Source organism: Syngnathus floridae, chromosome 10 (genome assembly GCF_059516105.1).
Source record: "Syngnathus floridae isolate MCC-2025c chromosome 10, RoL_Sflo_1.0, whole genome shotgun sequence".
In the NCBI taxonomy this organism is placed as follows: domain Eukaryota; kingdom Metazoa; phylum Chordata; class Actinopteri; order Syngnathiformes; family Syngnathidae; genus Syngnathus; species Syngnathus floridae.
The window spans coordinates 744,032-761,500 of NC_142422.1; the positions used below are offsets into that span (position 1 = coordinate 744,032).

Genomic DNA, 17,469 nt, shown 5'->3' on the forward strand with positions numbered 1-17,469 from the left:
AGAGGGAGCGGGCGGGGGGTGGGGGGCTTAACGAGCTGTCCACGCCGCATGAATGAGGGGTTTGTCCCAAACTAAAGCAGCGAGAGGCCAAACAATGTCGGCGGCAATTAGCGAGCAGTGGTGGGCAGCCAAAGGCCTTTGGACCGAGCAAGACGGGAAAGGGGAAAAAAAAAAAGGCCATGCAGTGACGGTAATAAACATGGCGAGGGGGCCGGGCGGAGGCGGGTCATGTTGCCTTCGCCTCTGCGCGCAGACGGGGTCAAGGCCACGCCACGCCGCGCCGCGCCACACGACGCTGCTGGATGAATCCACAATGCAAGTCGGAATTGGCAAGCGGATGCTGGCGCTACACCTGACGTGCTTCCAAAGAGTCAAACAACACCTTGTGAGAATTCAGCCCGCTAGCTAGCTCACAATCAGATAGACCAAAAAAAGAAGATGGCAGAGGTCTGCACTAGCGCTCGTATTGGCCGGCAGGTGCCCTCAATTCTCTGAAAGTCAGCTCAAGATTGTCGCTGGCTCCGGAATCATCCTCCAGCCCGTCGGTTGGCGTTCTTGGCACAATGCGAAGACTCGGTTGTGTTCTTTGTTTGGTTTTAAATCTCGCAAGTGAAGTGGGCCTCTTGTGGCGGGCTGGCTGGCTGGCTGGCTGGCTGGCTGGCAGAGCCACAGCGTCTAGTGCTCCTGGCCGCCGATGAACTTGCCCGCAAAGAAAACGCCTTTGTGTGCAAATAGAAAAGCCCACAAAAGCAGGAGCCTGAGATAGCTAGCGTGGAGAAAGAATGCCGCTGCCCGGCCCGCGCTTGTCGATATGAATTCTACTTTTAATACGAAGGCTACGCGTAGGTCACTCGCTGGTGGTCTTTGACTGGAGGATTTGCGAGGCTTTGAAGTAAATGAATCGGGAGGTCGCTGGGCCTTTTGGCAAGATGGTCAGCGAAGGGCATGAGAAATGAGACATTCCCTTTTTGTAATTGGCTGCGGAGATTTGAGGCTTACGCGTACGTTGTTGTCCGTGCGTATCGCGCTAGTTCAATTTGTGGCATTAAAAATGACGCATTGCGTTCGAAGGGTCCGCCAGAAATGGGACAATGTAGCGATATTAGCGTTGCTCGTCTCTCGGTCCAGATCCAAACTGTACTTGCTTGACCAAAAGTTACTACTTTCTTATTAGCCCGTCCTTTGGCATCTTAGAGAACCGGAAAATGTTTTTCAACAAACAGCCGAAGATAGCGGTGATTTATTCCGTTTTATTTTTACACTGTTCGCCACCTATAAACCGTGCCGAGCCGAACCGAACGTCTTCAGGTTCGGACACGTCCCCGTCGGCTCCCTTTGCGCCTCCCTCGCGGCTCCCGCTAATTGCAGGCCGATAGCAAGCCGCCAAGCTCCCGCCCCCGAGACGGAGGGGCCCAGGTTACTGTAACCTTGGTTGCCAGGGATCGGCTGCTCGCCTTCATGTGACCGGCTATTCATCAAAACGGAGGGGAGGGGGCGGCGCATGCCGGGAGGGGGGTCGGCGGCCGGCGAGAATATGCAGCGGAGGGAAATGAGCGTCCGCCAAGACAGCTTCCCAAATGGCTAACAAATCACCCCGCTTGCCATAATCCGCCAAGGAGAAGGGGCGCGGGGTTCTTTTTCTCTCCGTGGACTCGCCTTGGATTGATAAAGTGAATATTTGAGCTCATTTACGATTTAGGGGCTAGCGCTAATGCTACATGCTAATGCGAGATAATTCGTCACACCCTGACCGTTTCTATCCGTACACCGGTGAGAGCGGCCTACGGCGTATTACTATGCGAGGCTGTAAGCTAGCAAGGAGATCTTATCAGCAATATCTCGACTGATCGATGACCGCACTCGGATGAGTCATCAATCATCCCTCATCAGGTTGAAATAGGCATCATCTATCTGATCAGATCCGTATTGTAGCGCCGTTACGCTGAGATCGGATGGCGGCAACATTGCTGCTTTCTTTCCTTCGAGTATAAAAAGGCAAATTGGTGACTTTCTCAGCCGACAGTTTGCACATACAAGACCGCAAATTGGTACATTTGCAAATAGGCGAGCTCGCACAGAACGTTTCGGAACTCGCCGGCAATAACCGGCACACGCTAAAAAATACTAGCGTCAAAATTCAAACGTATGCGGCAAAAAAATAAAGAAAAAAATAGCTGCGTAAAATATATCCACGCGACCCCCACCCCGTACCAATTCCATGCTTTGAAGCAAAGGGAATCCCATCCGCACTATGAGGAAATATTTCATGCGGCGCATTACAACGTAATTACCCCTGATCTTGCGTTTGCGATGACGGCTTTCCTCGCCATCAGAGAATAGGGGAGCGAGTGGCACGTATTCAGCGGGGAACACAGGCGGGCGGGCGGGCGCTGGTAGCGCCGTCGCAGGCGCAATCTCCTCGCCGTAGCACCTTAATCATCCTGCCTGCCTGCCTGCCTGCCTTCGCCATGTGCATATAGGGAGATTTGTGTTTGAGCTGCTTGTGATTGTGTGAGTGCGTGTGTGTGTATTCCATGTTTGCTGTGTTTCCCCGTGTGTGTGTGTGTGTGTGTGTTCTTTCACCTGCACAGAGAGAGAGGGAGTGAGTGGGTAAAAAAGCCCATCCCTCCAATTCCCTGGTGAAGCCCCTCCACACCAATTTCCAGCCACGGGCAATCACTCACTCTGCGCGCACACACACACATCTACATAGAGAGGCTGATGAGATCCTCCGTGGGCTGTACCATGTGACCGGCGCTCGTCATCTACTGTACGTGCGCCACTATTTGAATATCACAGTCACTGGGGGTTGTCACGGCGTGATCTACATACACTTAGGATCTCAGAGGAGCAAATCCGAGATCCCCTCCACCCCCTCCCCACTCGCAATGTTTCCCTTTGAATTTGAGAAGAATCCGTCATTGGTGCGGAGGTGATCCACTTTTGGATGTCCTTGCACCTGGACTGGGGGCACTTAAGTGTATCTGACTAAACGCTGACTGATATGGATGGAGCGCACCCGGAGATATTTGGGAGGAGGTGGGAATCTGCCAAAGCAACAATATGGCAATCATGGATGGAGTACGGTGCAGTCCGTTCAATATTTACCGATTTTAACATGTCACTGTCAAGTCAAGGGGGATTATTCTTTTTAATTAAATATGACAACTCAAAATAATCAAATGAATTTGTTGTAGTGTAACTGCAATTTTGCATTAGGTTTGCCACGTTCTTCTTGTATCAATTTGTATGCTGTCTGTAGCATGGCTAGCCGTATGACCACATTTTAGATACATATGTGTGTTGAGAGAAATTGGGACCAGTAGCACGTTTTAGTCGCATCCGCCTGTATTCAAGGCACTTCCAATGGGGACACTCTAAAGGCGTTTATAGCGGCGCATTCCTATTGAAAAGAAAGGCCCGGCTACCATGGAAGCCCCCCCCCCATTTATTGATCTGACCTTCTTGATGCCCAGAAATGCCCTCACGTTTTCCCTCTTTTTTTCATACAGGGCTGGATACCATTTGAATTCTATCGATCGCCACCGCACATAGAAATGTCTTTATCTCACTTAGCGTGTAAAGATCACTAAATTCTTGATGTACGTGAAGAAGAAATATAGATATACATCCATGATATTACGCGTTATGAAATAAGCAGCAGTTGTTCTGGAGGGAAACAGTTGTTTGCATTTGTTTTAGCAGTCCAGTTGTCTCCAGCTAACTGTTAATCAATGCTGGCGAACATAACGGAGGATCTGCGCACCACTTAAGTGGCCTGGTCCGTAGCACCTCCACCTTTCTCACGCATAGCATAGCATAGCATAACATAGCACGAGCTAGCACTTGTTTCCATATTTTGTTTGACTGATTGTGGCTGCCCTCAACACCATTAGAAGCCCTGACCTCCATTTCCAACTTCTCTTCTTCATTTTGCCGACTGAAAATAGAAAGGTTGACTCGTGTCTTCACGCATTTAAATTTGTGATGAATCGCCGGCTTAAGGGTTAATACTGGTTGGTGAAGGGACGTAGGTGGACACGTATTTACATAACAGCGCGGGATTAACAAGCTCCTCCTCACCATACAGCCGGCAAGCGGGAGTTGCATCATTAGCGGCCCTGGATTTTTCTCTCAGCGTGTTTTGTTTACACGCTTACCTTGCATTCGGCTTGTCCGGTCCGTGTCGGCGGCGGCGGCGGCAACGGCGGGTTATGCTTGTATACATCCCGCATGCAAATTTATGTGCGAGCTTGTTTGTGGATGAGAGTGGAGGGGAGACCTTAGGAGGCTGGCGGGGGTGCGGGGCGGGGCGGGGCGAGGCGAGGCGTTAGCATCGGTGGTTGCGGTGACAGAAATTGAGGGGGACGGGGTGGCAGCTGCAGGCTGCTCGGTGCACTGTCAGAGCGGAATGATTAATGAATGGCGGCCCCAGCTGAGCCTAACCTTTGGAGAACCGCACAGGACATCTGCAGAACTGTCAGCGCTCTGACAAGGACAGAGCTGAACAACCAATTATTTCGCCATCACTAAGGTGGGCTGTCAGCTTAATCCTAGCCATTCACTTAGGCAAGGACAGGCAAATTTCTCCTTTACTTACACACACACACACAGGGACACACTGAGCGAGCAAGACCACGGCCCTTGTGGACACGCACGCAAGCGAGCAAACAGACCCGTGTGGACACACACACACACATATGCGCGCATGTACGCACACACACGTGCGCTAAATGACGTTAACCCGTTCCTGGCCAGGCGCCGTGCTGGCATATTAGGCAAAGCAGGGTGGGCACCAGAGCTTTAATGATCACAAAAGTGGGCCGCCCGGTGCTGGCCAGAGGCTGGGCGGCCGGCCGACTTGGGCGGGCGGGGCTGCAGGCCGGCCGGGGGGGAGGGAGGGAGGGATGTTACGTCTGCTATATGTCAGGAGGGAGGGCGAGCAGGGGGGTTCGCTTGTGTCTGCTCCAAATTTGTATGCTTCATGCAACTATCGGCTCACTTAATAAGTCAATATTTTGCTAGCTAGCAATCTTGACTTTTTCTTTATTTCAACACAGCCAAACAATTAAGGAGAAAAAAAAATATATTTTTTTTATTGACCCTTGGAGGGGATCAGAACAGATAAGACATAGTAGTATTATAATAAAGATAAACATGCATCCATGGAAAAATAATTTCGTATTACATAATCACGTAATCGGTCCTCTAATTTGGTTGTCCTCCAGTGAGACCAAATGAATGGAACTGTGTGTATGTAGGCTTCCCTTGATAACAAAGCAATGACGGCGACTTGGCTTCAGTGTGTGTGCATTTTGTATGTGTGTCGCGCCGAGTGCGGCGCTTTGCAGAATTGGGTGCTGATAGCGAGTATGAGTGACTGATTGGGTTTTGATTGAGGCGTCCCCGCCACCATAAGAGATGGAGCGTGCCCGGGAAGCCCATTGACAGGCTGCTGATGAAGCCCCGGTCCAGGCAGCCCAGAAGGAAATGAAACGGCCAGGAAATTAATAACAGGATAAGAATCAATTAAGTCAATTGATCCGACATGCATGTTTATAGACAAGCACGTTGTGTTTTGTCTACGTTTCCCCCCCACTCGGAATCATATACACCTGCCAAACTAAAGTCAATGGCCAAAGCAATTTGCAAGTCAGGCATTTTTCATCTGAAAATGCAAATGCGTCTCTCCTGAGCAAGGAAAGACTGGCCAGAAATTTCAGTAAGAACAAAAAGTAGCAATTGCGGCTTGGCTTGATCGCTGCGCGTTGGTTGTGACTTTTACCAATGGTCAAAGTTTCGCACGAAGGTTTCGGTCATCCGTCTGGCGTGTACCCACTTCAGACTTGGTATTGATTTTTCTTTTTAGCATTTTACAATGTATTCAATAAAAGTAGAGTTCTCCTAAAATGGGCTCTTTCTGACTGGCTGCGTGCTTTTGAAACTAGGTTAGTGGATCAGCAAGCGAGAGAAACTGTAAGGGAGATGGTTAAAAAAAAAAAAAAAAACCCGCAAGATTGAAGGTACAGTGGAATAATTTTCATTGCGCTCCCTACTGTGAACCTCTTTATGCCACACGGATGAATTTGAGTGAGTGTCCCCCCGGCCCACCCCCTTTTGTCTACAATAATAATGATAAAAAAAAAAAAGACAAATCATCTTTTTGTAACATTTCCCCACGACTCCCTATGATGAACTACATAATTGTCTCTCTTCAGTCTCCTGGCCCGGCTTGATTTAGGAGCCAAATGGCAGCCCATTAGCATGCCAGAGTGACTGCGGGGCCGACGGGGGGTTTTGCGGCAGAGAGAGAGGACTTGGTCTTCTCTGATTCTCCGTCGGCACGGAGCATCAAAGGCGACGACTAACTATCCTCGCCCTCCGTCTCCTTTTGGCCTCGGGGTCTACGGTGTAATTTGCGGCGTCTCTCGCTCGGTCCTCTCGCGACCGAGGGGTAAGGCGGGTGACGAGGTCAAAAAGAATCTTCTGCTCTCTAAAGACGATTATGTCGCAACATGTCGTTACTCAGGGGAGCGGCGGACCCCGCGTGGGGGTGGGGGCGGAGACTTAGAGACATCAGAAGCCATCGGAGTTTTTAGTAAACCTGCAGTTAAAACATGAAGCTAGTAAACCAGAGAACACGGTGGATACGTTTTGTCTTTTGGTCCCGCCCACCTTGATAGAGAAGAAAACGCGACCTCGTCACACTCAAAGCTGACTTTGACTTTTGACTTTGATTTCCTTCAAAGGGCCATTATATAGAAATGTATGAATGCCTCATATTATATACAGTATAAGATACAAACTGATAAATAATTCAAATCTGACTAGTGGGCACTTTTCAAATATTTTAAAAAGATGATTTTTTTTTAAAAGTGAAGAAATTTGCAATTTTAGTATTGACACATGAAGTCAATGCACAATTTGAAAATGATGTGGCGGGCACCCATATCCTTTGCTACAAGAGAACTTGGAGGTATTAGTTTGCCTCGAAGATGAGCGCTAAATTTGAGGAAGGCCCAAACGGTGTTTTTTTTTTTTCCCATTTTTTAAACTAAGCCTTGGTTATTTGACTTGTAAAGCAAAAGTGGTGTCTGTGATTTGGCTCCAAGACTGTCTGGGGGCTTCTCCAAGGGAAGTTGAGTCGCCCTCCTTTATCTTTGTCCCCCTGACTTTTCTCTAAGCTTCCGTACTTCGTAATCAGCAGCCGTGGGGGGGGGGTCTTGCGCCTATCTTGTCTCCTCCCTCTTTTCAATTAATTCTCTTGGAGCGGTGACACGCAATATACTCCAATGCGCTTCCTAAATGAAAGTCTCGTAGCATATGCGCGCTGGCATTTGCTTCTGGTGCAAAATGAGCTAACAAGTCGGCGGCGTCATGTGACGACCAAACGCAGCTGTTTGAGTCACAAGGCATCTAATCCACGTTTCATCACTTCTTAAACAAGCCATCAGCAAGTCTAATGCTCCGGCGCTGGCCGGTGATACATGTGCCTTCAAAGGTGTTTCTTAAACATCAGCACTTAGTACTCGCTCCCTCCGAGACGTACGTTCGCAAAACGCTGCCGATAAGTGACATTTACAGTTTTTCGCCGCTCGGATCTCTTAAAGCAGTGGACGCTGCTGCCCGTGGTGCCCCCCCCCCCCCCCCTCGCTCTTGTTAATTGTGTGGCGTGCCGTATCTGAATAACAAATATGGCTGCGTATGTGTCACAGGTGCAAGGAATGCTCATTTTTGGGCAATGTAGGAAATACAAAATGTCAATCAAGCGAGGCCGTCCGGTCGTCTTCACCCCTGCGTGTCTGTCTCAGGGCTTAAGACTTACCCTCTCATGACATCTTACCATTTTAAACCTTATTTGGTTTGCAAAAGTGAAACTAAGCTCTTTTTACCCCTCTTCCCTTCCCTTCCCTTCCCTTCCGCTCCCCTCCCTCCCGGTGTTGAATTTTTGGACGGCAAAGCCCCAGACCGAGATAAGGAGGGGGATATATCTTTCCGGGATTTCAAGAGGGATGTGTAAGGGAGGTCACCGGGGAAGAGAGGGAAGCAACAGCCGGGGCGGAAAGGGGTGGGGGATTTTTTTTTTTGGGGGGGCGAAAAGGCCGAAGCTGCGAAGATACTCCACGGAGTTGCTCCTGAGAGATTCAAAGGGGAACTTCTCTAGTGTGACCGACAGGCCACAATCCCATGATGCCCGCCGGTCTCTGCAGCACTCAACCCTCCCCCCTCTCGGAAATTTGGCATGATATGATGGGGGGAGGTCAAAATGTGAGAACAGACCGGCCATGTATTATTGCCATTCCTGGTTTTCACAAAGTGTTTCACTTTTGGAGAAGTTCCGTGAAGGACATGAAGACTTTTGTCTCAAGTCTTCTTTGTCTGGCTAGCGAGTGTCTTCAGAATGCACCAGAAATGTGAGTCGGATGCTTTCGCTTGGTGTCGTGACTCTTTGTTCAAGGACAGTTCAGGTGGCCAAGTCCAAACCATGATTCCCGAGAACTGTGAGGCACATTATGTTGTCTTCATTTCTGCCAAATATATCTCCAGAAAACCATTTTTGGCACGAATAACCCCTGTTGTCACAGGAACCTTTTTCCTGGTCATTATGAGGCCCGAGAGAAATGACACACCTTGGCCCATGGGTGGACCGATGGCTGAGAGCGGCTGGCCGGGGGCGGCCGGGCAGGCTGCTTAAATGTGTCTCAGCAAACACTGTTAGGCCCGTGTAAACAGCACTCCATTGATTAGCCACTATTCATGATCAGCACGTCTCGGGCTGCACTGGATTAGTCAACATAGCGCACCCCCACCTCATGTTTGCGCCAGCCAGGCCAATTTCAATGCCAAGGCCTCCTCGGAACACCCATCACGCTCAAGGGCGGACGGGAACCCAAATGCTCGTGCAGAAATATTGAACCGTCAAACTCGGGGAGCGGCGTCCGTAAACCTCTCCGCAAACTATTTTAACAAGTTTGCCATGATGCCTTGCTGTTTATCAACTCTGACAAGTGTGATGCCGTATCACACCACGAGCACAGACTCGGTGTTGCTAATGGCTCCAAGGACTACGCCGGCCGGCCGACTGGCCGGCCGGGAGGGAGGAGAGAGTCGGAGAGTGACAGCCATAGGGATGGAGGATGAGGGGTGTCCGCGCATGGAGTGCAGTTCCATTGTGGCACCCCATTTTGGCTATTACACTGTATACATCCCCCTGGAGCTCCAAACACCAACACCGCCTCCTTTTGCATGGTAATTATTTTCCAGCCCAAAGGTAGCTGCAGGCAACGTCAGCCACTGCGTCAGGGCCCAGCGCATTAGCCGCCCGCTGCATTATTTATTTGCGCGCGGGCGGGCGGGCGGCCGGATGGATACCCCGAGTCCACCGAGACTTAGGGCAAGGGGAGGCGTGCGGCTTGGTGGGGTGGCGGCTCTCCTCTCAATGTCATTGTTCCAGGCAGTCGCGGTGCCCCCTGGAACGGCTCACCGGCGACTGGCTCAAGGACAAAACCACGCCAGACACTTTGCGTGGGAGTCCTCGTTAGGTGCCCAATGTATTCTGAAAAGCGGGTCAGAGGTCTGGTCAGCGGCCCTTGCTTATGAGAGAGGCAGGCGTTAAGGGTCTGCCGGATGACCGTCTAAAGATTCCTGCAGGACAGTGCCGAGTGCCAGGTAAAATGGAGGGTCATGTAATTCAAATTGCCTCAAGGCTCTTTGTGTACTTGACGGCCATATGCAGACAGTCCACCCTTGGGTGCTATGGGGACAATTGCCGTTTACCCCCCACCCCACCCCACCCCACTTGTGTATCAATACAGGGTTACAGACCTGAGAAGCGCTGGGCTGGGCTAGGCCAGGTCAAAACATGTCAGGCCCGCACAGAGAGCCAACGCAACACGGCTCAGCGATTCTGACGTTTTGGGAGCTAATACCCCGGCGTAGCCCCCCTCGGTCCCCCGACTGGCCGGTCGTGTCCGACATGAAACCACCCTGACCTGTCAGCCCCGCACCATCGCATGGTAGCGCTTGCCATGACAGCCCGACCAGTGTCCTTGTCACACGAGCCCACCATGTGCGTGTCGGCTACAGCGGTAACCCCCGCCGGCGCCCCTCCCCACCCGGCCTCGCTCCCCTTGTTCCTCGCCGTGTCCCCGCTTGCCAGTCGGCACGAGATGCTCAGATGGCCTCGTGACATGACAGCGACATGGTATCGCCGCTCGACCGAGCACCTGCGAGGCCGAACCCGTCCGGCGGGCTTTGAAACGGGAACGATCTGCCCAACTGCCAAGACGGATTCACTTTTAGTTTCTCAATTTTTCATCCAACCACCACGCCCCCAAATCCTCATGTCGTGATTGTCATCAGAATCCCTACTTAAGCATTCAGATGTCTATGCGGATTTTGAATTCAGCGCTCTTTCGGATTTGGAGCGCAGAAGCAATTACAGTGTTCAAATGTCACAGAATGACAAAACAATAAGAAAAGACGACAGAGGAAGCGAGCGTCACTGATAGAGACGGTTCCACTTTACCCTGACACTCTCCCTAATGGGAGCCGACGCCACCCAAGCGCTCCGGACGGACAACGGCACGGGACGGGACGGCCGGAGCGGCACAACGCAGGCGTCCCACCTCCCAATTATTTTTCTGGCTCATTTTCTCCCGTCCCGCTTGCTTTCTCGCAGTTAGGCAGGACTGAGAAGGGCGGAAGAAAATGGGCCTTTCCAGGCGCTAGGACGACTGGCTGCCTTGCCTTGCCTGTCACAGGCGAGGTGCTTTCACCTCAGGGCCTTTCCATCCACATATATATCTATATATTTCAAGTGCATGCTTCGTCATATGGAAGGTGTGTCAACATGTCAAGGCCTACTTCTGTGGCGTTGGCTGCGCCATTTACACACGCTGCATAATGCACGGGAGCCGACAATACTCGCGTTACAGAAAACACACCGCAAACATTGTAGACGTAAATAGTGTTTGTCGAGCAAGCACGCTGGAAGTGTACATGTAGTCGATCATGCCGTGAGAACGCTTTAACCGCACACGCAAATTGAAACGAGATTCAAGCTTAAAAGAAAAACTTGCGCTATCTTGCTAGCTAAGAAAAGAAGGACTGAAAGGTTTGGGATGATTGACAGATTGAAAAGAGATTCAAACTTAAGAGGAAACCTTGCTAATCGCTATCTGGCCAGCTAAGAAAATAAGTACTGAAAAGTTAAAAGATAAACCATCACGTGTCGTTAAGACGACTCGATACTCGGTGTCAATCACACCGCAAGCGAGTCGCTCGTTCCCGCCGCGCCAGTGCTCGTCTAAACGGCAATTGACAGCTTATAATTTGCCGCTAACAAATGTTGTCATACGTGTTGCTCACTCATGCCGTCGCTCGGGTGTCATTCGCGCCTCGGCGAGCATCGACGCAAGTTGCCTGTCATTTTAAATCGAGCAGTGAAGTGGAAAGAACTTGCAAAAGCTCTTATTTGGCTCTTATTCTACTTCCTCAGCAGTTTGTGAAAAAAGAAGTAAATACCAAGGAAATCTGTAATGAGTCTCATTGTATCACATCTTTTCTTCTTCTTCTTCTTCTTCTGCGCATTGCCCAAAGGGAAACGCCCTGCGCCTGCATGTGCCTGCATGTGCAGCTTCAGCACTTTGTTTTGCTCTTAGGTGTTTAAAAAAAAAAGAATTAGAAAAAATAATCCAAAAGATACTTCAGTTTTAGCCACTTTGCGCCTAAAAACAAACAGAGCTCAACCTCGTTAACCCCGCCGCTAACTGCCCACGAGTCCTGAGAACCTTTACGGCATGCCTGCATTCTCTCCAGCGTTGGTCGCTCCCCTTTTCTTCCCTTTAATTACAGTAAGTACAGCCGGCACCCCCCGGGCTTGTTTGAACAGATCAACCTAGCGGAGGAACCAAGAAAATGCTAATTAGCCTCCTAATGTTGCTGACCGCGCTGGTTCCCCCTCAGCACTGCTGAGTTGTATTGACAAAAAAAAAAAAAAAAAGGAGGACAATAGGAATCTGTATTCAAATGACGAGCTCAGCCAGCGTGGGGAGACGTACAAAATTCTTGGGCCACAACTAGCTTGGTTTTAATGAGCCGTTAACACAATGGCACTCATAAAACATACAAATAGGACGCAAAAATCCATGTTGGAGGTCTAGGCTCTTCTTAGTGCCATTGCACTTTGTGATTGTCATGGCCTTGTCAGGACAACAAGTGTTGTTATTGTGGGCCAAGATGTTTTAAAAAATGTTTTAGAAACAGAATAAACAAAAGGATTGGCCAAGTGCTTTATACCAACCATTTTTCAAGCGAACAAACATCAACTCAAGACAAATGACTCACACGACTCATAAAAAGTTCTAAAGTAAACAAATGGTACTGTAAATGATGTACAATATGTAGCCTCTGTTAGTTTTGCTAACATGTGAACTGACCTACCAAAAAAGCAAATTTGAATACATTTGTGTGTTTAGATTAGACTGACGACTTTCGAATGCTGGCAACTGGCTCTTTGTCGGCTGTCACTTGGCAACAAAACATTTTGGACGTTTATCTTTATTCTTGTAAAAATTACAGGATAAAGCAACCCTTTTATTCATTGTATAGTTTTTGGTCAAAGGAATTGGCCTATTTTTATTCATTTTCATTATTTCCTTTGAAATCCTAGCACGAGTATATGTTGTTAGCTCCAGTGCAACTTGTGGTGCCCAAGTGGAGTGCAAAGCAGAAGACTTTGAATACATTCCATGTTTCTGTGTGTGTGTGTATGACTGCAAATCGGGATCAATACTATTGACCTGTTTACCTTGGTGCCGGTTTACCACTTGAAACATTAAAAGCAGACTATTAGTAATTCTTTGGTCCTACTTTTTACTGATTGAATGGTGTAGAATTGGGGGGAGGTTGGATGGTGCGAAAACTAAAAGTATGTAGTATTTCTGTCCAGCAGTTGTAGTGCAAGTGTAATCCTCTTGACTCCATGCTATCAAGTTTTGCCAGTGTCTCGCCACTCGCCTCACACTCCATGTGGTCACTCAAGCCTATCGGGGGCCGCGGGGCATTGTGGAGGGGGGCGGGCGACCCTCGGGCGCTTTTGTACTCGCCCCCCCCCTTCGTTTTTTGAAATGGTTCATGTTCCCACCCCTTTTTTTTTTTAGTTCGTCCATTGATTTCTCCTCCCTTGACTCCTGCTCCCCTCCCAGCCCGCCCCCCCCTTTTATTTTGGGTGGGGTGAATCGGGGCTCAGTCATGCGTTGTCGTTGATGCATGCTGATTTATTGACTTATTTCAAGTCATTTGTGGCAGGTAGCGGCAATTACAGAATCTACCTTGCACCATCCGGGACCATCTCGCCACTCTCCCTGCCGGCCGTGTATTTTTTAATTGCCCCTGATGTCGGCCGGCTGCCGTAATGTCTCTCAAGCCCACCTGAAGAGGTGATTGACACCCGGCCCCTCTGCTGTTGAGGCCACCCCCTCCCCCTTCCTCCATGTTTTCACCAGACCTCTTGCAAAAAAAAAAGAAAAAAAAAGATGCCTGCATGGCTAAGTGTGAAGGAAGGGCAAAGGAGACGATTCGGGGGGCACAGCGCGTGTATGCAGGGTTGATGAAATCTCACGGGGAGTTGCCCCCCCCTCCCGTCCCCCCATCCACACACCTCACCCTTACATTTCCAAACACTCGACTGTTTCGCTTCCTTTTCCTCGCGCTCCTCCACCGGGTCCCTGCTGGCTTCTGCATTAGTATTCATAGTGGTTGGACTGTGTTTGGAAAGGAAGGGGGCGGGGGGGTCAGGGGAGTAGTTGTGGGGGTCCCCTTGCCAGCTGCCATACTGGGATTGGCTGTATAATGGCAGCGGACACTCAGACAAACAGGAAATGCTGGCGCACAAAAAAGACCAGCCGTGAGAATTAGCCAGCAATTCATCTGTTGGGAAAAGGCGGCGGCGGCGGCGGCGGCGGCGGCGGGAACCACATTCACTAAGAGCGAAGACCCCTGCCAACGCTCGCCCTTTTGGACCGCCACCAAATGCTGCACCCTCGTAGAACCCGGCCGGCTGATTAACGGCTGTGTTTTGTCATTAAGATTGATGCAATTCACTTAGGGATTAGGATTGTTTTTATGTTTTGTTTTTTTCCTTCCCACCCCCAACACACTGAGCATTAATGTTACACTAGTCAGGTGTCAGTGTGTGCACATACGTCCAGCAGGGGGCAGGAGAGAGCAGGGAGATACGCCCTCCCCCGTGAAGTGAAGAGGGGGAGCAGGAGGAGGACTGTGGGGGTGAAAGAATGTCCTCACCTCACAAGAACATGAGCCGGAATGGAGCTTGCTTGTTTTGCGTAATGAGCAAGATGTCAATCATTGGTTCAAATTTGGGAAAGGCGCACTTTGTACACTAATCCAGAGGTCGGGTGACGCCGTGCCGAATCATGCAGATGAACCTGACCTTGGCTGGCCTTGCCTCTCGGCTGACCCCCTCCCCCCCTCCCCTCCCCAGTCGCCTCCGCCCGGCCGACCCCGCTTTGCATCTCTGATTGTGTTACGGCGCGTTTCCCTATCATCAGCAGACGACGGACGCGCAATGCCAACACCTTTAAAGAAAAAATATATTTTTGGAAATAATCAACATAATTCCGATAAAGGTGATGTAAAGAACACCAGGCGCTTGTGGGATAAAACAAGAATGGTCCTTGGCATCATTCCAATGATGTGTGTTTAACCGTGAAGAGCCTGCTTCATTGAAGGGAGGGCGGGGGGGTCCTAAATTAAGAGGCCGACCTTCAACAACCTCTTTGTTCGTTAGCCACGTGCTGCTTATCGCCAAAATAACACACGGGGTCAGCGAGGACAGGATGAGGCCGCAGTCGTTGCCGAGTGCGCCCGTGCTGATTTTCATCATTTCATACTTTTCATTCAATCGTTCATTTTCTTAGGATCCAACAGAAATTTGGTCGTATTTAAAATAGATAAGGGTAATTGTGTCAAGTGCTGGTGTGTCTGGAGTTCGATCAAGTCAAACTTTGCTTTGCGACGACGCACGTCAAAAATTCCATCGAGCAACATCTCGTAACTTGAACATCCAAGTTTGTCCGCTCGAGGCAACTTTCCCAAACGTTCATGTATTTTGAAGCTAACGCTACAGCGAATATGCTGCAGCCGCTCTTGGCTTGCTTCAGTTGGTTGTGTAATTTCACATTTGATGGGTGGGGGCAGGCACTCCAGAGCCCCAACAATTTCCATACAAGCAATTAAAAAGTCCATTTTACATTCTGAATCCGAGCCAAGTTCAGCAACATCTTTCTTTCCAGGTTCCATTGGAGCCACGACGAACTCTCATGAGAAAGAAAGAAAGACTCCTGTGGAATGTTCCCGTCAAGTGTGAAGGTAAGTCCTGCTCACTTGTAACCGGGCAAATTAGGGAGGAGTGTATTCAAACGCTGATTTGGTGGCTGGCTACAGAATGAGGGGGAGGCGGGGGGGGAGTAGACCCAGGCCGTGGTCGATAGTGTCAAAAGCGGGTGACAGATCTTAAAGAATGAATATTGATTTTTTTTAGGGGGGGGGGGGGCTTTACTCAGGTGACCTGCGGGAGGTCAGCTGGCGTAATTAGACTGGCGGATGTCTGATTCTGGACTGCATAAAACTCTCCGGGCCAACCATGTTCATTTTTCCCATCTGTACTTTTTGAGATGTTATTTGATTGATTTCTTCTGGAATGCGTGTTTGTGATGTGTTGTTTTGTTAAGGCAGTACTGATTTAGTGCTCCGCAGGCCCGGTCACAGGCCCGTGAAGCGTTCACTCGCGTTCCCACCCTTGCGTCCTTTGTCCTCAGCGAGACGTTCCCGCTTGGCGGTTGACCCTCAGTTCAGCCCCTTGCAGGCCCCCCCCCCCTCCCCGAACACACACACACGCAGGTTTACGGTTGAAGATACTCAGCACCCCCGCGTTGGCAGACAACGCCGCCGCACTCGTGTCGGTTGTCACCGCTCGGGGACGTCTCATGGAAAGGTGAACTCGGAGTGAACCTGCTCCAAACATAAATAACATCGCTCTATCATCTCCCTACCCGCTCTCTCTTTTTATTTAGCCTCTGTCTGGTTTTTTTTTTTTTTTTTGCCTTCCAGTTCTCGTTCCCTTTCCTCTTTTCATGTGAGCGCAAATAGAAGCATTAACGCCAATGGAGGCAACGCGGCTGGCAATCGGCACGCAACGCACTCAAAGTCAACCCGTTGAATGTGACAATGACGCCGGCATCAAAGATTTGATGTCATTAGACGGTTGATCTTAATGTTGAACATGATTGGGAAAAAAAAGACTCTTTGAGTTCATTCCTAATGAGGGCTGACCATATTTCCACTCGGAAGACCAACCTCAGAGGTTCCGTTACACTTGTTCCTTTCATAGCTCAGTCCTCTCTTTACTGTACATCCCAGAAGCCACATTTTTCATTTTTCTACGTATCTGCTCCCACCGCTCGGCTCGCACTTCCTGTTAACACAGCAGGCATTTATTGATAGTCCATTCCCATTAGTGCTGTTTACCTGTCAGGGCTGGCTGCGCTAATGAGAGAGCTTTGGGGAGAAGGAAGGAAAGAGAAAAAAAAAAGTCAGGACGGTTAACCGCTAATGGATGTTTACAGCCTCCCTGGATAGCACCAGCGTGTTTGCCGCCACCTCTGCCGCTAACCGCTATCCGCTAACCGCCGTGAAACTGGCGCAGGCACTCGGGCGGGCTAATTGGTGCTGCACTGAAAGGCCAATCCGGGCCCCATTTGATTATCAGGGGGATTAAGTTGGGCGGAGAGATCACGGTTAAGGACGGAGCCGGCCGAATAAGTAGGGGGGAGGAAGATTGCGGCGTCAGGGACTCGCATTTGGGGGTTGCCGGATCGATAACCGGGGGGGAGGGGTGCAGACGTCGGGAGCTAAATGGAGGTTTGGAGTCGCTCCGCGCAAGGGTCGTAACGTCAAAAGGTTCTCCGAGAGGACTATTAGCGCCGGCGGTGAAGGGTAATCGCGCCATTAGAGCTGTAAGTGAGACTAAATGGCGCAGGTATGGTTAAGAAAGTAGCGCCGCCCATGCAAATTGTCCATTGGGCGTCTTAATCGCCGACATATCCTTGAGAAAAGCCTCGATAATTGTTTTCCGGAATGACGGACGAGCTGAGAGCGGGACGGACTCATTTGGTGTGGTTTGTCCAAAGACTCCCGCCAACATTATGGATCGCGTATTGCTCTCGGATTTCCTGCTCCCCCGAGAAGATCAATTTGTGCCTTTATTAGATTATAACGGAAATCTTATAAGTGGGCAGATTAAGCGTGCGAGCTATTTATCTGTTTATTGAACGCTCCGGGCCGGCAGCCTCCGATAGCTCCTCCTTAGGTGTCCTCATCTTTCCAGCTACGCTGAGCGTGTTGATGGCCAGAGGTCGAGCCGCGCTGTGTTTGTTTGCAAAGTCC

General features: G+C 50.0%; 1 long non-coding RNA gene across 2 annotated transcripts in view; it reads left to right on the forward strand.

Moving 5' to 3' along the window:
* The window catches only part of LOC148391536 (uncharacterized), a 133,188-nt gene that overhangs the window by 48,910 nt on the left and 66,809 nt on the right, over positions 1 to 17,469 (forward strand). For both annotated transcript variants that reach the window (XR_015860983.1, XR_015860984.1), the window contains exon 4: positions 15,318 to 15,393. This is a non-coding gene — a long non-coding RNA (uncharacterized LOC148391536). The remainder of the gene's footprint in view (positions 1 to 15,317; positions 15,394 to 17,469) is intronic.